The following is a 12941-nucleotide window of genomic DNA, read 5'->3' as shown; positions in this document are numbered from 1 at the left end:
ATATCTCTTATTAACACTTCTATCTTCCACGTTAACTGACCCTAAGAAATCACACTGGTCGTCTCTGGTCAACAGTCCATTGTCAGCTCGACTGGACTCGGCGAGTTCCCTGGCGACTCGGCGAGTCTGGTCGTCCTTCATTCCTCTAAAATTTCCCTTCTACTCGTCGAGTATCCTCTTTGACTCGACAAGTTACTCCTGGAAGAATCGCGGGGCCACCCCGACTCTACTCGCCGAGTCTGAAGAACAAACTCGGCGAGTCCCAGTGAATCTTCAAGCTACTCGCCGAGTCTGCTCATCTGACTCGGCGAGTCCACGCCATGCAGTCGATCGAACTGCTTCCTGAGATACATATTTTCCCGAATATACAAACATGGGTCCTTCTGGACCTCTAAGGGTCCTAATACAAGGTTATACACGTTGAATAACAACACAACAATCCATCTAGACTCCAAATGGGTTCCATAAACACTAAATCTATATACACATCAATCACAGGAGAATGTAATCCGGGTTATTACCTGAATGATGTACCTTCCATGCCCCCAAACTTCAGAACTCGAACTCCCTGCAGTTCCTTCAGCTAAAACCCTTCTCCTCCTTGCACAACAATTCCTTCAAGGTCACCCATGGCCTTCAAACTTGCTCTAGCCGCCACAGCCGCCTGAGGTTCTTCTAAATCGATCAAAAGACGTGAAATGACGACATAACAACCCTTATATACGACCTAATACGAAACGGCTAGGGTTTCCGCTGAACAGCATCGACTCGCCGAGTCCATACCTGGACTCGTCGAGTCCAGTCGCGAACCCGCGACCAAATCTGCGACCCTACTCGGCGAGTCTGGCTCCAACTCGCCGAGTCTCCCCTTTAAAAACACCCCAAAATGCAATTTAACAATACTTGAGATTTTGGGCTGTTACATTTGTGTTGACACTTTTTCAAAACTACTTGTATTCTCAGGAATTCAGTGAAACAGGAAATCAACAACGTTTTGAGGATGGGACGATAATTCGTCAAACAGTTCATTTTGTATCATAATGTAATTGATGTGAATCATGTAAACATATACTTTGATGTAACTTTTTCAATTATATTTGTGATGGTTGTATTTACTTTGAACACTATTATACTCGTTGTTGTGATACTCTACATGAAGTCCTCCACCCCCGGACGTTTCCGCCATCCTTGGTTTGGGGGTGTGACATCCATTGATTGACTTGACAACAGATGTAGAAGATATACATGAAGTCATTACTAAAAAACCTAATAGTTGGTATTTCTAAAGGTAATACATATATATACGCATTTTATTTTTTCTTATAACTCAAATATCGTATTGTATATACTTATAAAATTAAATATTTTACTTATACAACTTTATTTTCTAAGAGAATATTTGGATCATGGTGATCAAATTGTTCTATGTCAAACATGTCATGCAAAATTATGGAGAAATGAATCCATAAGAGGAAAAAAAAGGGAACAAAGATTATTCATGATGTTGTGGTTATAGCAAGGTTCAACTACCATATTTAAAGAACGCACCACCAACTCATGAAAGAATGATCAGAGCAACGGATTCTAAAAGCAAAATCTTAATGAAAAACATTCGACGTTACAATTCAATGTTTTCTTTTACGTTAATGGGTGGTAAAATCGATTCTTCAATCAATAGAGGAAATGTTTCATACATTTTCAGACTTGGTGGTCAAAATTATCATAGTATTGGAATCCTTTTACCACCAAATGGACCGCAACCAAAATTCTCCCAGTTATACATTTATGATACCGAGAACGAAAATTCAAATAGACAAAAATGTTGGATTAGTGTCTAAGTCCAAACTATTTTGGTATGTACTTGACCCGATTGTGAGCATGGTCCTTTTGGGTTGCCTTCACCATAGCAATTTGTAGGATGAATTAAGGAGATAAAGGTTTAAATATGATTTATTAATTATTATGAGAATTGTATATTAAAGGAGAAATCATATTATTGGATTAATATTAGTCATAAATTAATTAGGAATTAATTTGGTGACTAAAAGAGATTAATTAAACTTAGCAGACTGGTTGTGTAATTATAAGATAATTACATAGATGAGCTAATGGAGTCCATAGAAGGTGGAGTTGACGAATTATATGGGGAAGCCCATAAGAATTTGTCCAAGGCTTCTAAAGAAAGGGTCCATGGACTGCTTAGGGCTTAAGTAGTCAAATTACGGTTTCCTTGTTAGATAACCCTAATTAGCTACCTATTTAAAGACCCCCCCCCCCTAAGCCCCAAAAACGTGGCTAACCTATTCAAGAGGGTTTCTGGACGTTTTTGGAGTTCTCATTTTCTTTCTTCTTCATCTAGTTGCTTTGTGGTGTGTGTTACTCCATTAGAGGTGCAATACTTGAGACACTAAGCTTTCTGAAGCCAAGGATTAGATTGTTATTGCTATATAACAATCAAAGGTTAGATTTAAACCCTATTTTATGTTAATATGATTAATCGTATGCTAGATCTAGGGTTTATAGTTTTGGATATTCAATTGCATGTTCATTAGACAAACTAGATCCAGAAGCTATTAGGGTTTTGATGTACACCATAGGAATGATGTAGTGCTCAAAAACCCATCAGTGGTATCAGAGCCGAGGGTTGTTTGTTTGATGTATTTGATGTTATAGTTGATTATTCATGCTTAAAATCGAATTTTTTTGGTTTTTGGGGGATGGACTCGCCGAGTCCATAGCTGAACTCGCTGAGTCCACTGGGAACTCGACGAGTCACAGTTGCAGACACCTGATTTCGCGGGATTTTGACCTGTTTTGATTGTGGATAATTACCTAAAACGTTTTTTTATTAAAAAAAATCCGAATTTTATCAATATTTGGAGATTATCCTTGCCCAAATAGAAGATGATTGTCAATTTTAGATAATCTTTTGTTTTATTAGAAAAAGATTGATTATTTAATTTAGATTTGAATTATCTTGTGAAAAAATTTCAATTTCCCCTTTAGATTTTATAGTTTAGATTTGAACTTAAAAGTTTTGTTTTTGAAATTTAAATTGTTAAACCCTAATGTTTTGAAAAGTTTCAAAACTTATCCTCAAGTTTTGGAATTTAAATTTTGATTAAAAGGTTAATTTTGAAATATTTAAATTCTAAACCCTAAGTTTGAAAAAGTTTCAAAACTTGCCCTCAAGTTTTGGATTTTAAAATTTAATTAAAAGTCTTAATTTTAAATTTTAAATTCTAAAACCCAAGTAATTTGAAAAGTTCAAATTACATTCTTATGATTTTGTTAATTAATTAAAGTGTATAATTAAAGGAGATTTAAAAAACCCATAGATTTTGGTTTACATTTAAATTAAAAGTGTAATTTGTTAAATTAGACCACCTAGTATTTTAAAAGTGTAAAATACACCTTCTACTATATATAACATTAAAAGTCTAATATTATATATATATATATATATATATATATATATATATATATATATATATATATATATATATGAGTAAAAAGTTAGTCTTACCGTTAGTAGGCCTCATTCACGAAGCTGGTCTATAAAGGGTGTTTAAGGAAATTGCCTATAAAATGACGATTGAATGAGTATCCACTCTTACCCACCACACTCTTGACTAGTGGAGGGTTGTTAGCCGAACGAGTAGGATAGGACAAAACCTTACATTAAAAGTATAATGAGGTACAAAGTAACTACATGCTTTTACAAATTCCCAAATCATAGTTACTTTAGGAAAAATGTGAAATTGTATGCTAATCCATGGAATTACACTTGGTACCCTTGTCAAACGTTAGTGGAGTGTGTGTGGTTAACCGGCACACTAATTTGGGATTGACATTTAGTGGCGAAGGGTGGCTTAATGTTTATCGTAGATCAATGGAGCGTGTATGACATTCGTATGGTTATTCACACCTTGTTTGTGATCCTCGGCATCCCAGTCACAAACTTGAAGGACATATTTGAGATTTAAACATGCCATTGAAAAGTTTAATGAATCTCAAAAGATCTAGGAGTTTCAATTCATTTAAAACTTAATTTTTTTTTGTTTTTCTTAGTGGAAATTGGTAAATCGTCATTTACCTACCTTCAAATATTCTGCAACTAGATTACGGCATCCCTCTTCTATTTTGTAGAGTATTGTGTTGGATCCTAGCCTTAATATCACATTTGGGTATTTTATTAAGGACTCAATCAATTTAACTTGAATTTTCTCCCGTTTTGTAGATGTCTAGTTCTGACAATCATGGTCTTCCTAAATTCTTTGAAGATGATATTCCACAATATGTCAAGGAACAAGAGATCATGCTTCACTTCCTCCACTTCCTCCAATTATTCTCCCTAACCTACAATTTCAAAGGATCGAAAAGTTCAAGCTCACTCAAGCCCTATTGGCAAGTAAACACGAAGATGGGAAACTTGTGTGTGCACACATCTTAGAGATGAAGTCACACATTGACAGGTTAAAGATGTTGGGAGTCAAGATTTTAGGTGAGTTGGCTGTTGACTGGGTTCTTCAGTCACTTCCTGAATCATATAGTGAGTTTGTAAGAGAGTACTATATGATGGAACACGACGTGACCCTAGTTGATCTCACCTATTTGCTTATAGCTGCTGAATCAACAATGATTTGGCGTGCTGGTCAAGCAAATTTGTCTGGTGAATCAAACTCCCAAGATTCAATGGACACTGGCAACATTAGAAGTCTAAAAAGGACTAAGTATGAGATTGTCCCATGTAATGTGCCAAAGGAGTTCGTTTGCTTTTATTGCCAAGAGAAGGAGCATTGGAAACGAAGCTACCTAAACTACCTGAGAGATCTAAGAGATGGGAAAGTCATGGCATTTGGCTCTACTTCAGGTAAAATCCACTATCTAGCTCCTTTTAAGTTCCTATTCTAGATTCTTAATACTTGATGTGATAAGATTACATTTTGATGTTTTGCAGGATTGAAGAAAAGAAAGGAAGCTTAAGAAAGAAGTGTGTTGAATCTGATCATGAAGAAATGGATTTCAATCGCATAGATTCAAAGATCAGATTTTTAAGCTGCTACTTTAGAGTTAGCATAAATTGCTTAGGAATGTATAATAGCATAGTTTTTCAGTTAAATTGCATTGTAAGGACAAGTTTTTCCGCAATAAAATAAATTTTGAGTTTTATCTTATTTATTTATCCTTGCAATGGCATGTGTGAAAATGGATGTTTGTATTTTAGCAATGTTGAGTTGGATATGATTCTTGTTTTGAAATTTGTGGAAATATCGAGAATTTACCAAATAAGGAAAGATTCTTATCGCCCAAGTTTCAATTGGATAGAAACTTGGAAACATAAAAACATGTATTGTATGATGAATGAAAAAAATTTCATATTTGGAAATTAGACGAATTCCTTGACAAAGTGTCAAGTGAAGGACTAGGAGATCAAGTACACTAGGTTATGCATTGATCAAGTTCACCACAAGAGTAATAAAGATATTCGTCATGATTTACTGAAGTTTAGTAAATATGATTATACTTACAAGAATATGTGTAATTCTGAGTTGATTTGAAGAGTTTCAATGAATAGCAGAACGAATAAGAAGAATCAAGTAGGCAGAAAGATAAAAGTTTCTTTATTATAAGAAGAAGGGATAGTACCTTTTATTGTGTTTTATGATCGTCTTAATGATTAAGAACCATATCACGATTGATCCTCTAAGTGAGTCTTAATGCATTTGTATGTCTAAGAAGAGGAATCGAGAATTGTGGAAATGGTTAAATCAAGAAGTCAATCATACTTCGTTCCAAAATCAAGTCTTAGAGTCATACTCCAAGATTGTGACTTGAGTGACAAGTCTTAAGTAGGTTTGTAACGCTTATCATATATAGAATAAGGAAGTTTCTTATTCTTGTACATTTAAAATTGAAAAGGTTAGACTTGATAAGAAGCTACACTAACTCTTGAATATTTGTTTTGTCAATGAATGTTTCTTAACAAGAGAATCTTATATGTCAAGGAGTCAGTGGGAGTCTTAATGGTCTTGAAAAGGTTCAGGAACAAATCAACAGTAAACCTAGTTGATCGTCACATAGCACGTGACTTGAGGTTTATAACCTGTCATACTTTTATTTCTGTGTCATTCCAGTTGAGTTAATTATGCATGTGAGTTCTATGAGTTCTCATTTTAAGGCATAAAGACAATACACCTTGATCAATGGAAAGTACATTGATATGTAGGGGTGAGTTGCTTGGAAGACATGGGGGCATTCATGCTACCATGAGGCAAGGAATAAAAATTGAACAAGTTCAGTCCATATGAGCTTGAATTTGTCGCAAACCTTGGTTTTTGCAAAATTCATATGGATAGGAACACATACACTATAAAATCTAAGTGACATAAGGTTTCCCTCCTTCATGAAAATGATTGTGAGGAAATGCTTTCACTAAGAGAGATTTTAAGGAGATAGCAGTTGTGTAAATTGTATTCTCAAATTCGATTATGATTACGGCATCCCTCTTCATAGTTCGAATTGTGAGATTTGGCAATTAGTCAGAACATTTGGGACTTAGTAGCATAAGTTTTGAATTTGTTTAGATACACATGTAAGCTTTATAAGGCAAAGGTGTATGAAGTTAAGAAGCTTAAATAAAGGGTTATCAATGCATCAGGTATTAGAAATATTAACTTAAGGAATTCAATAAGCATTGTCTTCTGGAAGTTCCATTGTTTTCTGAATACATGTCAAAGCTAGTGGGAGCATAAGTGTTATGCTAATAAGGAAATAATCATCATGTTAGTGGGAGCATGATTATTATGGTAAGTATTGCAAGTTAGAAATATTAATTATAGAAAACAAGAGTTGTACTTTGCAAAGTCGCAAGGGTTGAAAAGTTGTTTTGCTATAATTAAGGGAGAGAATATTATACTTCATTTCAAATCGAAAGGCTTAGATTGTGGAATTTTAATCAAATTTTGTCAAATATATATGAATGTTGTGTTGGAATGGTTCAACATGAGGAAATTCTATATATGGAAAGGATAATTGCATTCTCAAAATTTGGTTATGATTACGGCATCCCTTTTCATAATAAAAATTGTGAGAACATGGAAATTAGAAATATTATAGCAAAAGACTGGTAAAGTATCACGTCTTTATGTACGGCATTATGAATCGTGTCACATATGCTTCAGGTATAGGATCAATTGCATATGATATAATATTTGATCGTTCTAAAATTTTCCAAATGCTTAGCGCATTAAGAGGGAAAAGGGACTAGAAGGGTTTTTGACTGAAATTATTAAACAACTATCAAAGGACGATCTAAGGTTCGCCAAGGATTTGTTGCTTGTGAGTAGTTGGAAGTATATTGTTGGATGGACCATATCGATATTATTGTGAATAGATGAGATTCTATTAAGAATGAGTTGTCGTATGGCAAATATCGAAATGTTTCCATATTGGGAGTTGGAAATTAAGAATTCATGTCTAGATTAGAAAATTTTATGCAAAAAGGATGTTCAAAGGAATGTACTTTGAGTAAGAGACATCACATCTATAGAATTGTTTTGTAACAATTTCTGATAGAGAACCTTGTGTTTTCATTGGCCAGGTCTTGGTGACTTTTGTGCTATGACTTTATGAAAGGATCGTTTCATAAAATGTTAGAATCTAACTTATTCTAGTAGTGAAAAGAACCTTGTATTCTTACATTATCATTGAGGATTAGGAATTGTGAAATGAGCATCATTACAAAAGTTTTCAATTGATCTATTTCACAAAGCATGGACCATAGGAAACGTAGTATGCATGCTCGGAGCATGGGACAGCTATTGTTGTTATTCAAGTAATAAGTTGATTTTCTGAAACAGTAAAACAATGAATAATGAGTAATTAATATGGTGTTTAAATGAAAGTGTTTTATTTACGCTCAAAAGATTTAAGGCCATATAGGATTAAATATTATTATTGTGTTTCACTTTGCATGTTTTGCCTTCCAGAATAACTAGGTTATTCGAACCTCCACAGTCAGTCATACGTTGGAAGTAGGTATGAAGGAAGACTATCATGAATCTGTCTGTAGATTGTCTAAAATGTTTAGACATAGCACAAGTTTGGTGCAGAGTTCATGAGTGCTTTAATAAGATTAGAGTATTGGATTAAACCCACGCTTACGTGAATCACTTAATAGATTTTATCTCGAGTGATTGTGAGATGATAATATTGTATATTCTAGAAATCGAGACGTGTGAGTTGTTATTTGCTGGTCAGTTGCACATTGATGATAAGTAAATGCACCAGTAACTTGGTGCTATAAAACTTATTGTTTTGTGTGATTTGATGAGTAAGTGAAAGCGAGCATTTGAGTCGAGGTTTATCCATTCCGTTTACCCAAAGTAGGATAAAAGCATTATATGTGGGCCCCTCGATGATTTAATGATGACACCTAAGTGCTTGGCCAAGCCGGGACTAAGTTGATGTGTTCAATTGTAGTTTGTTGTCAGTCGCCATAAATCGGATGTCGGGAAACAATATAGAGAGAATGATTAAAATCCATGTCATGTGTCTATACGATATATTGAGAATGGAGGAATATATGATCATTTATCTAAAGGAAACGCATATCTGATAAGATCAAAGTTGATAGTGGCTTTTAAAAGCTACGATTACTGATCAGGTTCTGAAGTTTTGCAAAATAGTTATTAGACTTATCCAAGTGAGAGACTGTTGGATTAGTGTCTAAGTCCATAACTATTTTGGTATGTACTTGACCTGATTATGAGCATCGTCCTTTTGGGTTGCCTTCACCATAGCAATTTGTAAGATGAAATAAGGCGAGAAAGGTTTAATTATGATTTATTAATATATTATGAGAACTATATATTAAAGGAGAAATCATATTATTTGATTAATATTAGTCATAAATTAATTAGGAATTAATTTGGTGACTAAAAGAGATTATTTAAACTTAGGGGACTGATTGTGTAATTATAAGATAATTACATAGATGGGCTAATGGACTCCATACAAGATGGATTGGATGAATTATATGGGGAAGCCCATAAGAACTCATCCAAGGCTTCTAAAGAAGGGGTCAATGGAGTGCTTCGGGCTTAAGCAGTCAAAATAGGGTTTCCTTGTTAGATAACCCTAATTGCCTACCTATTTAAAGACCCCCTAAGCCCCAAAAACGTGGCCAACCTATTCAAGAGGGTTTATGGACGTTTTTGTAGTTCCCATTCTCTTTCTTCTTCATCAAGTTGCTTAGTGGTGTTTGTGACTCCATTAGAGGTGCAACATTTGAGGCATTAAGCTTTCTGAAGCCAATGATTAGATTGTTATAGCTATATAACAATCAAAGGTTAGATATAAACCTTATTTTATGTTAATATGATTAATTTTATGCTAGATCTAGGGTTTATAGCTTTGGATATTCAATTGCATGCTCATTAAACAAACTAGATCCAAAAGCTATTAGGGTTTGCATGTACACCATAGGAATGATGTAGTGCTCAAAAACCCATCAAAAAATGCTTTAGGTATATTTTCAAACTTCTTATTCATACTTAAGTTTAATCTTTTTTTATTATTTTTTTTACTAATATTATTTATATTTTAAATTTTTATAGTGGGGAAAAGCATCAATCTACATCAATCGATAACAATATTATTGAAGATTTGAAGGTGATGTTAGATTCAAATAATGTCTTGGTTAGCTCTTATAGGATGGTAAGAGATACTTTAAAAAAAAATCATCAAGTTGATATGAAGTTAAGACTTACCAGGAGAAGGGATCGAGATGGAAGGACATATAACCTACCAACTGCTTCTGAGGTTGCCGCTTTAATTGTAGGTGCCAATTTTGATTCAGTTGAAAATAGAGATATCATTGTTCAAACAAAATCCAGATTTCTACAACATATCAGTGAATTGCATCCTTCTTACCTTCCTCTCCAATATCCGCTACTATTTCCATATGAAGATGATGGTTATAACATTGATATTCTTCATAAAGGTGTTAAATCTACAACCAACAACAAGCGCGCGAAATGTACAATGAGAGAATGTTTTGCTTTTAGAATTCAAAACAGGGATCATTCATTCTCACTGATTCTTAATTCGAAAAGCTTGTTTCAACAATTTTTGGTAGATGCGCATACGATGATTGAAAGTGAAAAATTGTATTACATACGTAGTAAACAACATGTTCTTAGATGCGAGCCTTATGAGAATTTACATAAACAAAAAGCTCAAGGAACTACAAATATCTCCAACGTCGGCCAACGTGTGATATTACCTTCATCTTTTACTAGTGATGCGCGTTGTATGCTGCAAAACTTCTCCCGAATAGCGAAACCTATTACAACCCTGACCTAGAAAGGCGTGGCCTTTGACTGGGAAGAGAAACAAGAAAGAGCGTTCCAAACGCTCAAGCGAGCCTTGTGCACCGCACCAATACTATCTCTCCCCGAAGGGATAGAAGACTTCGTAGTCTATTGCGATGCATCGAATCAAGGGCACGGGTGTGTTCTGATGCAGCGAGGTAAGGTCATCGCCTACGCCTCCATACAGTTGAAGACACACGAAGTTAACTGCACGACCCACGATCTTGAACTAGGAGCAGTGGTATTTGCTCTGAAGATCTGGAGACATTACTTGTACGGGATGAAAAGCACTATTTTTACCGACCACAAGAGTTTACAACACATATTCGATCAGAAGGAGCTCAACATGAGACAACGATGGTGGGTCGAGCTACTCAGTGACTACAAATGCGATATTCGTTATCATCCTGATAAAGCCAACGTAGTTGCAGACGCCCTAAGTCGGAAGGAATATTCTGGTCACAGGGTCAAGTCATTGTCAATAACCATCCATTCACACTTGTCTAAACAAATTCAGGCGGCCCAACTTGAAGCCATGAAACCTGAAAATGTGACGAGTGAATCCCTTAGAGGAATGGACAAGAATTTAGAAGCCAAGGGTGACGGAGCCTTATATTTCATGAACCGGATCTGGACACCGAAACACGATGGTTTCCGAGACTTGGTCATGACCAAGGCGCACAACACTCGGTATTCCGTCCACCTAGGTTTAGATAAGATGCATCTGGATCTTAAAAAGCTATAGTGGTGGCCTAATATGAAAGCAGAGATTGCTACCTTCGTAAGAAAATGCCTTACTTGCGCAAAGGTTAAGGTCGAGTACCAAAAGCCCTCCGGTTTACCACAACAACCAAATATTCCAGAATGGAAGTGGAAGTGGATCACTATGGATTTCATAACCAAGTTGCCCAAGACAACGGGTGGACTTGATACCATATGGGTCATCATCGATAGACCAAGTCTGCACACTTCCTGCCTATCAAAGAAACCGACAAGATGGAGAAACTTACGAGAACATACATTAGGGAAATCGTACGGCTACATGGTGTACCTATGTCCATTATCTCCGATAGAGATAGTAGGTTCACCTCAAGATTCTGGCAATCACTACAACATTCCCTGGGAACAAGGCTGGACATGAGCACAGCCTACCATCCACAGACCAACGGACAAAGTGAAAGGACCATCCAAACACTGGAAGATATGTTAAGAGCCTGTGTGATTGACTTTGGAAAGGCATGGGATACTCATTTACCCCTTGTCGAGTTTTCTTATAATAACAGTTATCACACGAGCATCAAGGCTGCTCCATTTGAAGCCCTCTAAGGCCGAAAGTGCAGATCCCCTCTATGCTGGGCTGAGGTGGGTGATATCCAATTAGCCAGGGGGCAGGCTTCTGACAGTACTCTCACCGGTCCGGAGATCATTCGGGAAACGACATAGAAAATCGTTCAGATCCGTGAACGATTGAAAGCCTCTAGAGACCGACAGAAGAGCTATGCTGATAAGCGAAGAAAACCTTTGGAATTTCAGGTGGGAGACCGAGTCCTTCTTAAAGTCTCATCCTGGAAAGGCTTGATACGCTTCGGTAAGCATGGGAAGCTTAATCCAAGGTACATAGGGCCTTTCGAGATTCTCGCAAGAGTCGGCCCCGTAGCTTACAAACTCGACCTACCCAACACACTTCGTAACGTACATTCTACATTCCATGTATCTAAATTGAAAAAGTGTCTGTCCGACGAGACTCTTGTAATCCCACTCGACGAGATCGAGATCAACGAGAGCCTCAACTTCGTGGAAGAATCGGTAGAGATCATGGACCGTGAGGTCAAACAGACGAAGCAAAGCCGTATCCCAATCGTGAAGGTTCGTTGGAACGCCAATCGAGGACCGGAATTCACTTGGGAACGCGAGGATCAGATGAAACTGAAATACCCTCATCTTTTCACTTAGTTATTTGTAACTTCTTAATTGCTTAAATTCTAATTTCGGGACAAAATTCCTTCTAATGGGGGGATGATGTGACAACCCGAAATTTCCATTCTTTACAAACAATATCATTTCAATAGAAGTTATAACAGTCATAGTCAATTTTCAGACTTGTTCGTATAAGTTGGAGTAATTCAGGGTTTACACTTCAGTAAATATCAGGAGAGTGGATGCACTATGGTTTTGTGCAACACTGTTATTCCAACACTCTGTTATATTAGAAATCGTTTCAGGAATAAAAATATTTTCTGTCGAAAATATCTTAGGACTATAAATAGATTTCTGAACCAAATTCATTCATTATTCACATTTCCAACTAGAGAAAAGCCATTTTCTCTCTCACGGATCTTCGGGTTTTTGTCCCAAATCGTGAGTACACTTCTCTAGTTGTCTTATAATGCTTATTATGTGGTGATAACATGATTTAGGTGGCTAAATCACTAGATTTAGGAGTTTACTCCCCAAGGTGTTCTTGGGCGGTAAACTCCCGAAACGAAGCCTAGACTGTCCCCCGTGATATACTACTGCCTTGGACTTGTATAGGAGTGTGTTAGGGACATGAAATCGAGCAAAAAA

Source organism: Lactuca saligna, chromosome 2, assembly GCF_052625555.1.
Source record: "Lactuca saligna cultivar CGN05327 chromosome 2, ASM5262555v1, whole genome shotgun sequence".
Taxonomy (NCBI): Eukaryota; Viridiplantae; Streptophyta; class Magnoliopsida; order Asterales; family Asteraceae; genus Lactuca; species Lactuca saligna.
Note: the sequence above shows the minus strand (reverse complement) of the source record.